Source organism: Pleurodeles waltl, chromosome 11 (assembly GCF_031143425.1).
Source record: "Pleurodeles waltl isolate 20211129_DDA chromosome 11, aPleWal1.hap1.20221129, whole genome shotgun sequence".
Classification (NCBI taxonomy): domain Eukaryota; kingdom Metazoa; phylum Chordata; class Amphibia; order Caudata; family Salamandridae; genus Pleurodeles; species Pleurodeles waltl.
Genome location: NC_090450.1, coordinates 68,845,773 through 68,859,230, shown reverse-complemented (window position 1 = coordinate 68,859,230; position 13,458 = coordinate 68,845,773). Strand labels below are relative to the sequence as shown.

General features: G+C 44.9%; 1 protein-coding gene across 2 annotated transcripts in view; it reads left to right on the top strand.

Annotated features, from left to right (window-relative positions):
* The window catches only part of GNB4 (G protein subunit beta 4), a 541,779-nt gene that overhangs the window by 9,069 nt on the left and 519,252 nt on the right, over positions 1 to 13,458 (top strand). The gene's annotated exons all lie outside the window — the stretch shown is intronic.

Here is a 13,458-nt window from a genome sequence, read left to right as displayed (position 1 = left end):
AGCAGTCCTGGGTCCCTCTCTTACAAAATCCTGTCAGCAGGGCAGGTTGATTGTGGAGTAGCGTCTGACAGATGGCTAGTGCGTGTCAGAAATGAAGATACCGGAAAAAATTTGTACGGTGTAGTTGGTATTCCGACTGTACATCTGGAAAGAACTTCATGGGCCCTTGGTGTATCACGTTGCCCAGCAATGGGATGTCTATGGTGTTCTAGGCCGTGAATCTACAAAGGGCTGCAACCTGCAGGAGCCTGATCCCCCTCCACAGGAGGATCTCCAAGAGAAGCCTGCCCGCCCAGCCCATGGACTTCGCTGCAACCCCCCCATCGCCAGCACCACTCTTGTGGCGGTTGGCAAGGTGGGAGAGACAGCTCCCCCACAGAGCTGGTGAGGGAGGTTGCTGCAGATTATAATCCACCAGTCAGTCAGTCATTCAGCATACTAAGGTATACAGCCCTTTAGTATAGGAGTATGTCGGGGTGGCTATCCCATAGCCAAAGGCAGGACGCCAACATTTGTAGAGGAGGGAGCTCCATGGAACTCCCTCCCCCATAGTAACTTGCGAGTCAGGCGTTAACCTTGGCAAAGGTGTCCCGACACACTGGGGGATAGTTCTGGAGCTTTTAAATATTGGCAGGTAAACCATATTGAAGATGGAAGATCGACCTAGGAGGGACAGAGGGAGAGTGGACCATAACTTGACGTCTGTGGTCAGGCAATCAAGTTGGGTCTGGAAGTTGGATTTGTATGCCTGAGGCTTATCGTCAGTGATGAATAGTCCCAGATACTTAAAGCCCAGCCGGACCACCCGTAACTCGGGCACCCAAAGCATAGTTTTTTTTTTAAATAAATCTTTTTATTTAACACTGTGTGGCATACAATACATATCAACAACGAAGATTTGACATTACAGTTAGTGAATGGGTGCGACAGAATACTAAGGCCCTCATTACAACCCTGGCGGTCAAAGACCGCCAGGGCTGTTTTGGAGTTTGTACTGCCAACAGGCTGGCAGTACAAACTCGGGCATTACGACTGCGGTGGAAGCGCCGCGGTTGCACCGCCGGGACCAGCGGTTTCCCGGCACTTTTGTCCTAGTGCTTGTAATCCCCCAGGGCAGCGCTGCCCAGGGGATTACGAGTCCCCCTCCCGCCAGCCTTTTCATGGCAGTATGAACTGCCATGAAAAGGCTGGCGGATAGGGGAGTCGCGGGGCCCCTGGCCCCCTAGCCCCCTGGGCCCCCTGCCACAGCCCCATGGAGATTTTCACTGTCTGCATAGCAGACAGTGAAAAGCGCGACAGGTGCAACTGCACCCGTCGCACCGCCACAACACCGCCGGCTCCCATGTTGCGGCCGAGATCCCCGCTGGGCCGGCGGGGATCTCCAAATAGACCCTGCGGGAGTGCGGCCACCCGGTGGTTTCAACTTCAAATGTTGAAATGAGGGCCTAAGTCTTTCCGGGAGCACCGCCACAACACCGCCGGCTCCCATGTTGCGGCCGAGATCCCCGCTGGGCCGGCGGGGATCTCCAAATAGACCCTGCGGGAGTGCGGCCACCCGGTGGTTTCAACTTCAAATGTTGAAATGAGGGCCTAAGTCTTTCCGGGAGCATTTGCCAATGGATCCCACGCACGCTTCTGCTTTCCACCCTCCCTCTAAGGCTAAGAAGTCCAGACTCTGCATCCCTTGCGGCCCCCCCGTTCCTCTGGCGCCCTCCTCCTCCTCACCTGCCCTGAGTTGCATTCCGTTGTCCCCATATCTTGATCCATTTTGCTGGGCACCTACTTTTGTAGACCACTTTTCGGACCCACAGCAGCAGTCCATATCCGCCACCCAATCCACCCCCCTTAGTTGATGGGGAGCTCCCCAAGCCCTGGCCCGTTCCTTTTTGCCACTCCCGCTGCCAACCTCAGCCATACAAATGGGTTTTTTTCCACACAGTTTCCCCGGGAATTGATAGAGCAACCACTTAGGATCCTTCTGGACCGGGCCTCCCACCACCCTTGACATCTTGTCCACCACTTCCCTCCAAAACATCTGTATCTGTGGGTAGGACCATAGTATGTTTTGGAATGTCCCCAGCATTTAGCACCCTCTCACACATAGATCTGTCTGGGTACACCCCATCTGCTGCAATCACACCCTGGAAAGATAGGACCTGTGCAGTATCTGAAGCTGCACCAAATGAAAACGGGTATGAATTGGTCCATAGCATAGTCGGAGGGCACAGGCGATAGGGTATATAGAAGACTTGGTTCTGTTCTTAAGGAGTCCAGAATAGGCCCGAAGATATTGAGTATTCGAGGGGCCCAAGGTAACGTCTCCTGAGGATCATTCAAGAACATCAGGACATCGTCCATGTCAAGAGAATCTTATTGCTCACCTCCGATGACCACTGGAAGCCCAGAAACAGGGTGTCTATATGCACCCAAGTTGCCAGCGGCTCAATAGCTAAGGTGAATAACAAGGGTGAAAGGGTCATCCTTGACAAGTGCCCCTTGAAACTGGGGACCATTCCGACACAACCCTCCCTGATCCATGCCATAAGGTTGGTATAAAGGAGTCAGACAGGGTTGATAAATTTGGTTCTGAATCCAAAGCAGACCAGGAGAGCAAACAGATAAGTCCAATCAACTGAATAACAGTGACACATTCTTTATTGTTTCTGCATAAACCTTTTGGGAATGTTTAGAATAAATCGCTGGTGCTAATAAATTTATTCATGGCTTCACTAAACGTGTTGACTTTAGGATGAAGCTCACAATCGGTTTGCAGTTCCCATTTTGGAGACCATGCATTTCATGTCAAAACTCGTCTTGCACAAGCACTTGTAGTTCAGGCTCTGTTGACATTTTATGCTATTGAAAACTTGAACTTCAATACAGAGCCAAAACAACCTTGTGGGAGACATAAAGGGTTTACATTACGCCAGTCTAGTGCATGTGGACATGTATGACACTGTTGATTTAACCCACACCCCCAAAAGTTAAAAGAACATAGCCCACAGCATGAATTTTTAAAAGTTGTTATTATTTAAGGAAATTATAAATGTAAAGATGGCAGGCACCCCATTTCTACATTTATAATTTCCTTCAACAACATCAACATGTACAAATTCATGTTGTGGGCTGTGTTCTTTGAACACGAAGGAAATGATAAACGTAAAGATGGATGAGTGGTTGAAAAATATTTAGTCACACCATGAATTAAAACATAGTCAGATATAATACAAAATTGTGCATAAAACTAGTTTTACAATTTATGTCTCATTTTTATGGGCGAGCGCAAAGCGCTCCGTCCATAAAGTAATCTCTCTTTGGGCTTCAAACCACGCCCAGGTCACGTCCGTCTCTTTCATTGGTTCCTGGGCTTGCTCTTTAAAATCTGCTTGCTTTCATTTGTGAAAGGCATTCATATGTCATGTCTTTTCTGGTGTTTCGCCCGCCTACACAGCACCAGTAAACTACCAAAAACATACGAGGCTCGATGTTTTGAGCCTGGGGGCTGGACTACTTTATCTGTTAATTTTCCCCGCAGCGCGATTGCGCTGGGGTTTACTTAGCGCGATAGCGCTCAGTTTTTCTGTTTTCAATTGCAGCGCGATCGCGCTGCATTTTATATGGCACGATCGCGCTGTGTTTTTATTTGCTTTTAATTTTTGTGGCAAGAAAAGTTAGGTTAGGAGTTTACAACACATATAGCTCCGACTCGAGCAAATGCAAGCCCCGTTGCATTGAAAATGCTTGTTTTCTTTTGGGTCTGGAACGTCAGTGCAGGCTTATACAGTCACCAGAAATAGAACTTTAAGAAACAGTACTGTGGGAAGGTCTTAGGCCCTGCCTACATGTTCATCTTCCTCTGCAAGGTTTCATTGGGTTGAAGGTGTGAGCTGCCACTGAAAACTTTGCTTGTATTGCTCTTTTCACTTTGTGGGAAAGCTTAGGCTCAGTACTGTAGCTGTGAGTTGGTTGATCAAGGCTTACCTGTTTATTATGAAATGTTATGACTAAAGTAGCAGCCTTACTTATTTATTATGAAATGTATATGTTCAGGTGATAGGCCTTTAAAGATAGATTGTTAGTACACTCTGTTTGCGCCTCTAGACAGGGTTAGCGTGGAATCCTACAGATTATTGTATTGGCAAAAGGTTTTGATGTTGGTTACCTCCTCTGAAAAACGTTTGGTATAGACATTTTGCACTGTGATAATACTTGTTAAAGCTGGGGTTTGTTTTCCAAATGCAAGTTAATAAATGTTTGTAATTTTATGATGGTATGCCTGGAGGTTCTCTTGTTAGAAAGCTTAAGTTCAGTACAGTATCCCGATTCTGGTAATTCTTTAATGTAGTGTAAGGAAATGCCTCCTTGGCATGGTTACTGCCTGACTTTTTGCCTTTTGTTGATGCCAGTTATGATTGAAAGTGTGCTGGGACCCTGCTAACCAGGCCCCAGCACCAGTGTTCTTTCCCTAAACTGTACCTTTGTTTTCACAATTGGCACAGCCCTGGCACCCAGATAAGTCCTGTGTAAGTGGTACCCTTGGTCTCTAAGGGCTGCAGCATGTCTTATGCCACCTTGGGGAACCCTCACTCTGCACATGCACATTGCCTCACACCTTGTGTGTGCTGGTGGTGAGAAAATGACTAAGTCGATATGGCACTCCCCTCAGGGTGCCATGCCAACCTCACACTGCCTGTGGCATAGGTAAGTCACCCCTCTAGCAGGTCTCACAGCCCTAAGGCAGGGTTCACTATACCACAGATGAGGGCATATGTGAATGAGCACTATTCCCCTACAGTGTCTAAGCAAAACCTTAGACATTGTAAGTGTAGGGTAGCCATAAGAGTATATGGTCTGGAAGTTTGTCAAACACAAACTCCACAGTTCCATAACGGCTACACTGAAATCTGGGAAGTTTGGTATCAATATTCTCAGCACAATAAATGCACACTGATGCCAGTGTGGGATTTATTGTAAAATGCACCCAGAGGGCATCTTAGAGATGCCCCCTGAATACCAGTCCAACTCTTAGTGCTAGGCTGACTGGTTTCTGCCAGCCTGCCACAACCAGACGAATTTCTGGCCACATGGGGAGAGTGCTTTTATCACTCTGTGGCCAGGAACAAAGCCTGTACTGGGTGGAGGTGCTTCTCACCTCCCCCTGCAGGAACTGTAACACCTGGGAGTGAGCCTCAAAGGCTCATGCCTTTTGTTACAGCAGCACAGGGCATCCCAGCTAGTGGAGATGCCCGCCCTCCATCCACTTCCCACACTTTTGGCAGCAAGGCTGGAGGAGATAATGAGAAAAATAAGGAGGAGTCACCCACCAGTCAGGACAGCCCCTAAGGTGTCCTGCGCTGAGGTGACCCCTGCCTTTAGAAATCTTCCATCTTGAGATTGGAGGATTCCCCCAATAGGATTAGGGATGTGTCCCCTCCCCCCTCAGCCACCCTCCAGGACAGTAGCCATTGGCTACTGCCCTCCTGACCTAAATAACCCCCTAAATCTAGTATTTAGGGACGACCCAGGAAATCAGATTTCTGCAACCTACAACAAGAAGAAGGACTGCTGACCTGAAAGCCCAACAGAGATGACGGAGACACCAACTGACTTGGCCCCAGCCCTACCGGCCTGTCTCCAGACTCAAAGAACCTGCACAGCGACGCATCCGAGAGGGACCAGCGACTCTGAAGCCTCAGAGGACTGCCCTGAACCAAAGGACCAAGAAAGTCCTGAGAACAGTGGCACTGTTCAAAACCAGCAACAACTTTGCAACTTTTTAGCAACCTTCAAAGACCTCACTCTTCCAGCCGGAAGTGTGAGACTTCACCCTCTGCACCTGACGCCCCCGGCTCAAGCTCCAGAGAACTAACACCGCAGAGAGGACTCCCAGGTGACTGCAACTATGTGAGTAACCTGAGACGACCCCCCTGCACCCCCACAGCGATGTATGCAGAGAGGATCCAGAGGCTCCCCCTGACCGCGACTGCCTGGAACAAAGAACCTGACGCCTGGCCCAAGCAGTGCACCCGCAGCCCCCAAGATCAAAAGGAACCCAACTCCAGTGCAGGAGTGACCATCAGGAGACTCTCTGCCTAGCCTAGTCGGTGGCTGGCCCGAGAAGCCTCCTTGTGCCCTGCCTGCACCGCTAGAGGGACCCCCGGGTCCCTCCATTGACTTCTATTGAAAACCCGACACCTGTTAAGCACACTGCACCTGGCCGCCCGTGTACAGCTGAGGGTGTGTTTTGAGTGCCTTCTTGTGTCCCCCCAGTGCTCTACAAAACCCCCCTGGTCTGCCCTCCGAAGACACAGGTACTTACCTGTTGGCAGACTGGAACCGGAGCACCCCGGTTCTCCATAGGCGCCTATGTGTTTTGGGCTCTCTTTCACCTCTGTACCTGACCGGCCCTGTGTTGCTGGTGCGGTGACTTTGGGGTTGCCTTGAACCCCCAACGGTGGGCTGCCTATGCCAAGGGAACTGAATTTGTAAGTGCTTTCTTACCTCAGAAACTTAACCGTACTTACCTCCCCCAGGAACTGTTGATTTTTGCACTGTGTCCACTTTTAAAATAGCCTATTGCCATTTTAATTTAAACTGTGTATGTTACTGCTCTAATTCGAAGTTCCATACTTACCTGTGTGGAGTACCTTGCATTTTATGTATTTACTTAAAATCTTGAATCTTGTGGTTCTAAAATAAATTAAGAAAATATATTTTTCTATATAAAAACTATTGGCCTGGAGTTAAGTCTTTTAGTGTGTGTTCCTCATTTAATGCCTGTGTGTGTACAACAAATGCTTAACACTACCCTCTGATAAGCCTACTGCTCGACCACACTACCACAAAATAGAGCACTAGAATTATCTAATTTTGCCACTATCAACCTCTAAGGGGAACCATGGACTCTGTGCACACTATCTCTTACTTTGAGATAGTATATACAGATCCAACTTCCTACATGTAGATTCCCTTGTGTGGGAGGCTGTGGACTTCTCAGAGAAAAGGCCTGTACGAAAGAGCTTACCCTTCCACACTGGGTTTCCTGGTACATGTTGTACAGATGATGTCAACAATAATAGTGAGTTGCAGCAGCTGTTCCCCAGATCTGAAATATGACATGGTGACAATGGTGCAACAAAGTGGACAATAGCTCAAGGGACCTTTGCCAATAGTGGACGGTCCTTTAATGTTCTTATTTTGGTGTTACAGTAATCAATATTTTGACTTCCAGGTAATTGTCAACAGGGTTTGCAACTTGTAGTGGACATGTGCGTGCAACCTTATTGACAACTGCTGGTAGAGAGCAGGTACAATAACAGTGAGGTGGTAGAGATTATGAACTCAGGAATTATGTTTATAAAATGTATTTTTGTATGAAGCTACTGTAAAACAATTCAGAGAAGACAAAGTGGCCTAGAAACACCACAGTCTGAATTCAAAAATCTTAAAGGCTTACAAACATCCAACACATTGTTCTTTTAGTTTGAGCTAGTGCATCCAACATCTTGAAAGTGTTGGCATCATGACAACATGTTGGAATAGATCACTTCACTGTATGATTCTTCACTGGCTGTATAGCTCTGCATACTGTATGATTATTGCCTCAGGTTCTACTAAAGTAAGGTAGTAAAGCATTCAAAATATTGCAATTGTTGATTCTTATTAGTTGGTTCCCATCCTGTGGTCTGGGAACCCCTGGCGGCCCGCAAAGCCTCCTCAGAGGGTCCGCAACCGCTTAGAAAATCAAATAATATTAACAGATTTATAAAGTGTCTATAAATGAAGTGGCTAAATGTACAATTGAAAAATTGAAAACATACTGTAAATGTCAAGGAATTAGAAACTGGAGGCTAAACATTGATATCCTCAGATTGATTCCTGGGAGCGGCGCAGGTGCATCAAAGAGATGTGTGGACGACGTGTGGCTTCAATTGAATTTAGAAAAGCTCCAACATTCCTATTAAAATTCTAACTTTATTTCTTTTATTTATATTTTTTTACAAATTGAATAAAATATGTTATCATTTTTGTGTGTGTTTGATCAATGCTTGTTTCTATCTTTTTTGTGTATTGTTTTGCTGTCCAAATCATCAACAGTGTCCCCGGCTTCCAGTAGTGACTCAGTGGGGGATACCTGGATTACAATAATGATTCAGTGGGGGTCCTCAGATTCCACTAATAATAAAGTGGCGTCCATAGAAGTAAAAAGGCTGAGAACCACTGAGTATCTATGCTCTTGTATCAATTGTAACAAATTTATGTTGTTGTCATTATTGGCTGTATAGTCAGTCACTGGATTTCTTGGTCTTCGAAGGGGTTCTGAGTATTGATTTTTAGTCTGTCGAAAAACTGTCAAAACTAGGTGGCGAGGATTGATCCTAAACATCTTATGGACAACATGTGATCTTGAAATAGGAAGTCCAATGCTTAATTCTCATGGGGGTTCAGTAATCTCATTAACACGGATTATTCTTTTGTTGGAGTGCCAAAGAGTGTTACTGGAATCCGTGTTCATGTCCAATAATACAAGAATGCCATACATTTTAATTCATGTAGCATGTCTGGTGTTGAGGTTTGCTTAAGGGTCTTTAGAGTACCAGGTGTTATATTAACAGGGATTTGAGAATAGAATCATTAATCATAGCATATGGTTTCCTCTGAATACTCTAAAAAACACTCATTCACAGTATTAATACAGTTCTCTCTTCTTGCAACTCTGCCGTTTATGAACAACTAAGCTTATTCTAGCTGACGGTTTGTGCTTGGTTATTGAATTGTTGGTCATCCTGTGGCTGAATGGTGGTTATACGGCATGTAAAAACAAGTATTCAAGGAGTTGGCTTTTCCTTAAATAAAAACTAAAATATAGAGAAGTCACGTAGGCCTTAAATCAGGGTTGTAACACAAAACATTTTTTGATATTAGCAAGTAAAATATTTAATGTTTTCGCTCGATCTGCATCTTACCTAAAATGTGGTTGGGCTAACACATTTTGCCAGCCAGGTGAAATCGGACCTGCTTGACAAGTGTGAATGTAAGTGGTCTATCTTAGACTCCCCTCGCTGTATCAATATGAACGTCTTTGTTGTGTGAGGTAAAAATGACCAGCCTACGTTAAGAAGGTTAGAGCTACGGTTCAATCAATCAATCAAACATTTGTAAAGCGCCCTACTCACCCACTAGGGTCTCACGGTTCGAGATTAAGTATACAATGTGGGCAGTGGAGAAGAATGGAGAAGTTACTTCTGTGCTGGCCCCAGGTAGGTGGTCATGGGGATTGGGAATATCCTTATACATTGCAAATGAGATGACTTTTGCCAGAGTGTGTGTTTAGCTGTTTTATGAGCTGCAGGAGTGATGAAGAGAGCTTCATGCAAGGCAGTATGTTATTCAAGATTTTAGCGGCTAGATGTAGAAAGCATTTTTCTGGTTGCAAATGGCCCAATTCACAGAATCTGGACGTTTGCATCTGAAAAAGTGCTTTTTCAAATGTACAAAATGCAAAAATGCAATTTGGTAACCTGTTTGCATACCTCATTTGCAATTTGGTATTTGGAAGGGGCTTGTTTAGGGTGTCCCTTCCAAATACCGAATTGGTATGGGGTGTATTACTGATTTGCAACCAAACTCCTGTTGCAAAGCAGTAATCCTATACCACCAGTTCCAAATTGGTGGTACAGTATTAGCAAAGGGGAAGGAGTTCCCCAAGGGACCTCTTCCCCTTTGAGAATGTAAATAATAATATTTTTTAAGAGCAGGCAGTCCCAAGGACCACTGCCTACTCTTAAAAAATGAAACTTCAAAGTTTCATTTTATTGTTTTTAAAAGCATCCTGCTTTACTTTAAGGAAAACAGGCTGCATAAAAAGATTGCTTTATTAAAAAACAATCATAGAGATGGTGGTCTGCTGACCTTAGAAGACCACCGTCTCTGTGATAGGTGTGACTCCTAATGGGTCACAAACTGAGACCTACCTCGTTAATATTCCTGTGGTAGGTCAATTTGTGACTCACAAGGAATCCCTAAATGAAACTCGATGAATTTCCTATATTAGGATCGGGATGTATCTCAAAAAGAAGCACTCTTCATAATTTGAGAAGGATTTCCCACTTATATCATGCCCCACATTTGCTTAATGATGCCTATGCTATGGCATTGTTGGATATCGAACAATCATTGGACTCCTTAAACTGGAATTATCTTTGGCATGTGTTGAAGAAAGTAGGGATAGGTCCTCAGTATAATCGGTGGGTTCTGGAGGGAACTTCCTCTGTCGCTAGTGGGCAAATTGCCATAGTAAAAATGATCATGCTCCCTAGCTGTCTCCATGCACTCCAAAGCACTCCATACACGATCTATGGACACTATTTTAAATTCAATGATAGCCTCATAGTTGACCTACTATGGCCAATAAATGAAAACGAATTGGGTTATCCATGTTGAGATGAACCGGGAGTCGTCGAGGTCTGGAGGTTCTCAACGTAAAACTTAATTATATGGCAGCACATTTGCAACATGCACTCCATTGGCTTGACCCTTCTATGGGGTTCTCATACTGGGAGTTCATTGCCCATGTTGCTGATGAGCAGGTCTCGAGTTCCTCCGGATACACCCTATATCATATGCCAGGTGTCCAAGGTGTGGGAGAGGGCAGTCAAGAGATTGATTTGACGCTGACCATGTGCTCCAGACATGCCACTGTGGGTTATACAACTGTTTCTGAAGTTAGCTCATGTCAGTGCAGAAGTGGAAAGATGGAAGCTGCAACACTTTAGGTGGCCTCTATCCTGGTGGGCGATTTGTGACAAGGGACGATAACACAGAATCCTTTACACTGGGAAGAGACTGTATTTACAGCATGCAAGATCTCTGCTACAGCGCGAGACCTATGGCATACCTTCCCAGATGTCCTGTCAAGCTTCAGCATCCTTGTGACAGTCTTAGGGATGGCGGGCGTAGATTGATCTCTTATATTAATAGGGCACTACACAACGACCTCCCAGGGGTGCCCCTTCGCCTCCAGACGAAATGGGACAAAATACTAGGTGTGCCAGTGACGGAAAAAGACTGGATAAGGATTCACAAGGGAGTATGGACAGTCAGCTCAAATGCTAGATATAAATTGATACAGTGTAATTATGTGCACCAAACATATCTCTCCCAAAAAACATTCCAATCTATATACACTACCCAGTTGGATAGTTGCCCCATCTATGGAAGCCTAACGGCAGCGTTTATACATATGATGTGGTTCTGTGTGGCTCTGTCCCTTTATAGCCTAATAGTGTTGGACAACCTGAACAGAGGTACTGGTTGGACCATACAGCTAGAGGTGCAACAAGTGCTACTGGGACTGATCCCCACCCCCAATAAAAAAAGTTTTTCCTACTCAGCCTGTTGTTAGCAAAACACCGAATTGCTATCAAATGGCTGGGAGAAGGGCCCACTAGGTATTTAGATTGGCTCCGGGATGTCTCTGAAGGGGCAACTGCTGAGGAAATTCGAATTAAACATGTCCGCAAAGATGAAAAACTGGAAGATGATCTAAGGGCTTGGGCAGCCATGTTGTCTGACTTGAAAGGACCCCCAGCGAGTGTGCCACATGGGAAACTGGATATATGATGTGCTTGCATGGCTTAGGATTGCCAGAGGGTAGGAGTAGATGCAGGGTCCTATATGCGTATATAATTTGACATCAAAGATTGATATCATGCAACTGATACTCTGGATTGTCTACGAGACTATGTACAAAAGCACAGGAGAGTGGAGGCTAGTCGGGGATTGCTTACATGGTCTTATTGTGGTTCATTCATTACAGTTGCAGAGTAACCTTGCTGATTATTTATGTCATCAGTTATATCCTGTGAAACTTCAATAAAGATCGTTTGAATAACAATAGGAATACTGATTTCCTAATTGCTATTTAAAGAGAATTGCAATTAGGAAATCGTCATTCCTAATGTTTGTACTCCTGTCCCTAAATACCTAGATGGAGAAGGGTTACCACTCTTTTTATTTTACTTTATTTGCATTTCTTTAGATTTAAAATCTGGCATTGGTCAGGCTGATTACGGGGGAGCACTGTTAATTACTGCTTCGCATGTAATTCTTAATGATGTGATCATATTTCTCCAGTTCTTTCATGAGATGTGTAGTGGAGTGGTGAATGCTTCTCAATGGTACTATGTCTGGACCAGAATTGCTTCCGAGCAGAGAAGTGCACCTGTCCCAGTGAGAGAGGACCCGGGCTTGTATTTGCTTCTGAATCGCATTTGAGAGCGGTATGGTTTACATGGGTGGAATAGGTGTTACTAAGCTCTTTGTTCTTTCTCTTGGCAGCTTGGAGGAGATGGTGAAGTCAATGATAAATCTGAATGACTGTTATGTGTGGTGAGTTGTGGAAGTCTGTTCAGGTTCTTCTTTGAGAGTCAGTCTTAGATCTCAGCATGGTTGATGCAGTTTGTGATGAGAATGAATTTTGTCTGGTTTGTTTCAGCCACAATATGCACTTAACACTGATGCTTGCAGGATGTAGAGCCAGTCTGAATTGGGGTCCTTCATTAAGGTAATTTCCTGTAAAGTGGGTGTTGTTTGATTATTGATGGATGTTGATTCCATCGTTGGGAGGGAGAGCCCAAGACAGTTTTCATGTAGAAATTGAAAATTGCGTTATTGAAAGATGGATCTTTGTTATATCACTGAAAGCCCTGGGATGGGATCTGAGGTACTTACCTGAAGAAGTTGATATGCATTGTTGAGTTAAATCAATAACCAGTAAAGCAATATTTCAGTGAATCCACAAGTGTTTCTGGGATCTTGGTGAGTGTTTGTCGGTCAACAACGTTAAAGTAAGATCAGGAAGCAAGGTTCATCCTTATGTTCATGACTTTGATTTCATTTCAGACCGGTTTTTGTCCTGGACTATGGATAGTGTTTATCATAAGGTCAGGATAAGTTTGAAAAAATGGCATAGTTTCATAGCATGCTGCTTGTCTGTTCATTTTGCCATTATGTTGTTTGATTTTTAATACATGAAAACAGAAGGTGTGAATTGTTCCTCTCGCAGGATAACCTGAAGTATATCAGATGTCATTTTTGTTACACTTCTATCCGATCACCTACACACAAATAATCTCCTTCAAGCTGACAAATCTGGACTCGGTCCTGACATTTGCATACTATATACTCTCCTTTCTGTCTCCGAAGATCTTCATCTTCTGGATCAAGGCGCCTGTGCTTCCCTGATCCTTCTTGACTTATCTGCGGCTTTTGACATGGTGTCTCGCTCATTCTTCCTCACTGGTTGTCAATCTGTGGGGTCACTAGTCAAGCCTTGCAGTGGATGTTATTTTATCTCTACAACCACTCCCAGTGGTTCAATGCCTAGGTGGCCCCTGTTGCTTAACTTATAGAGTCCATTGGATTCTCCTTTGCTGGCTCAGCAGATGACACGCAGAT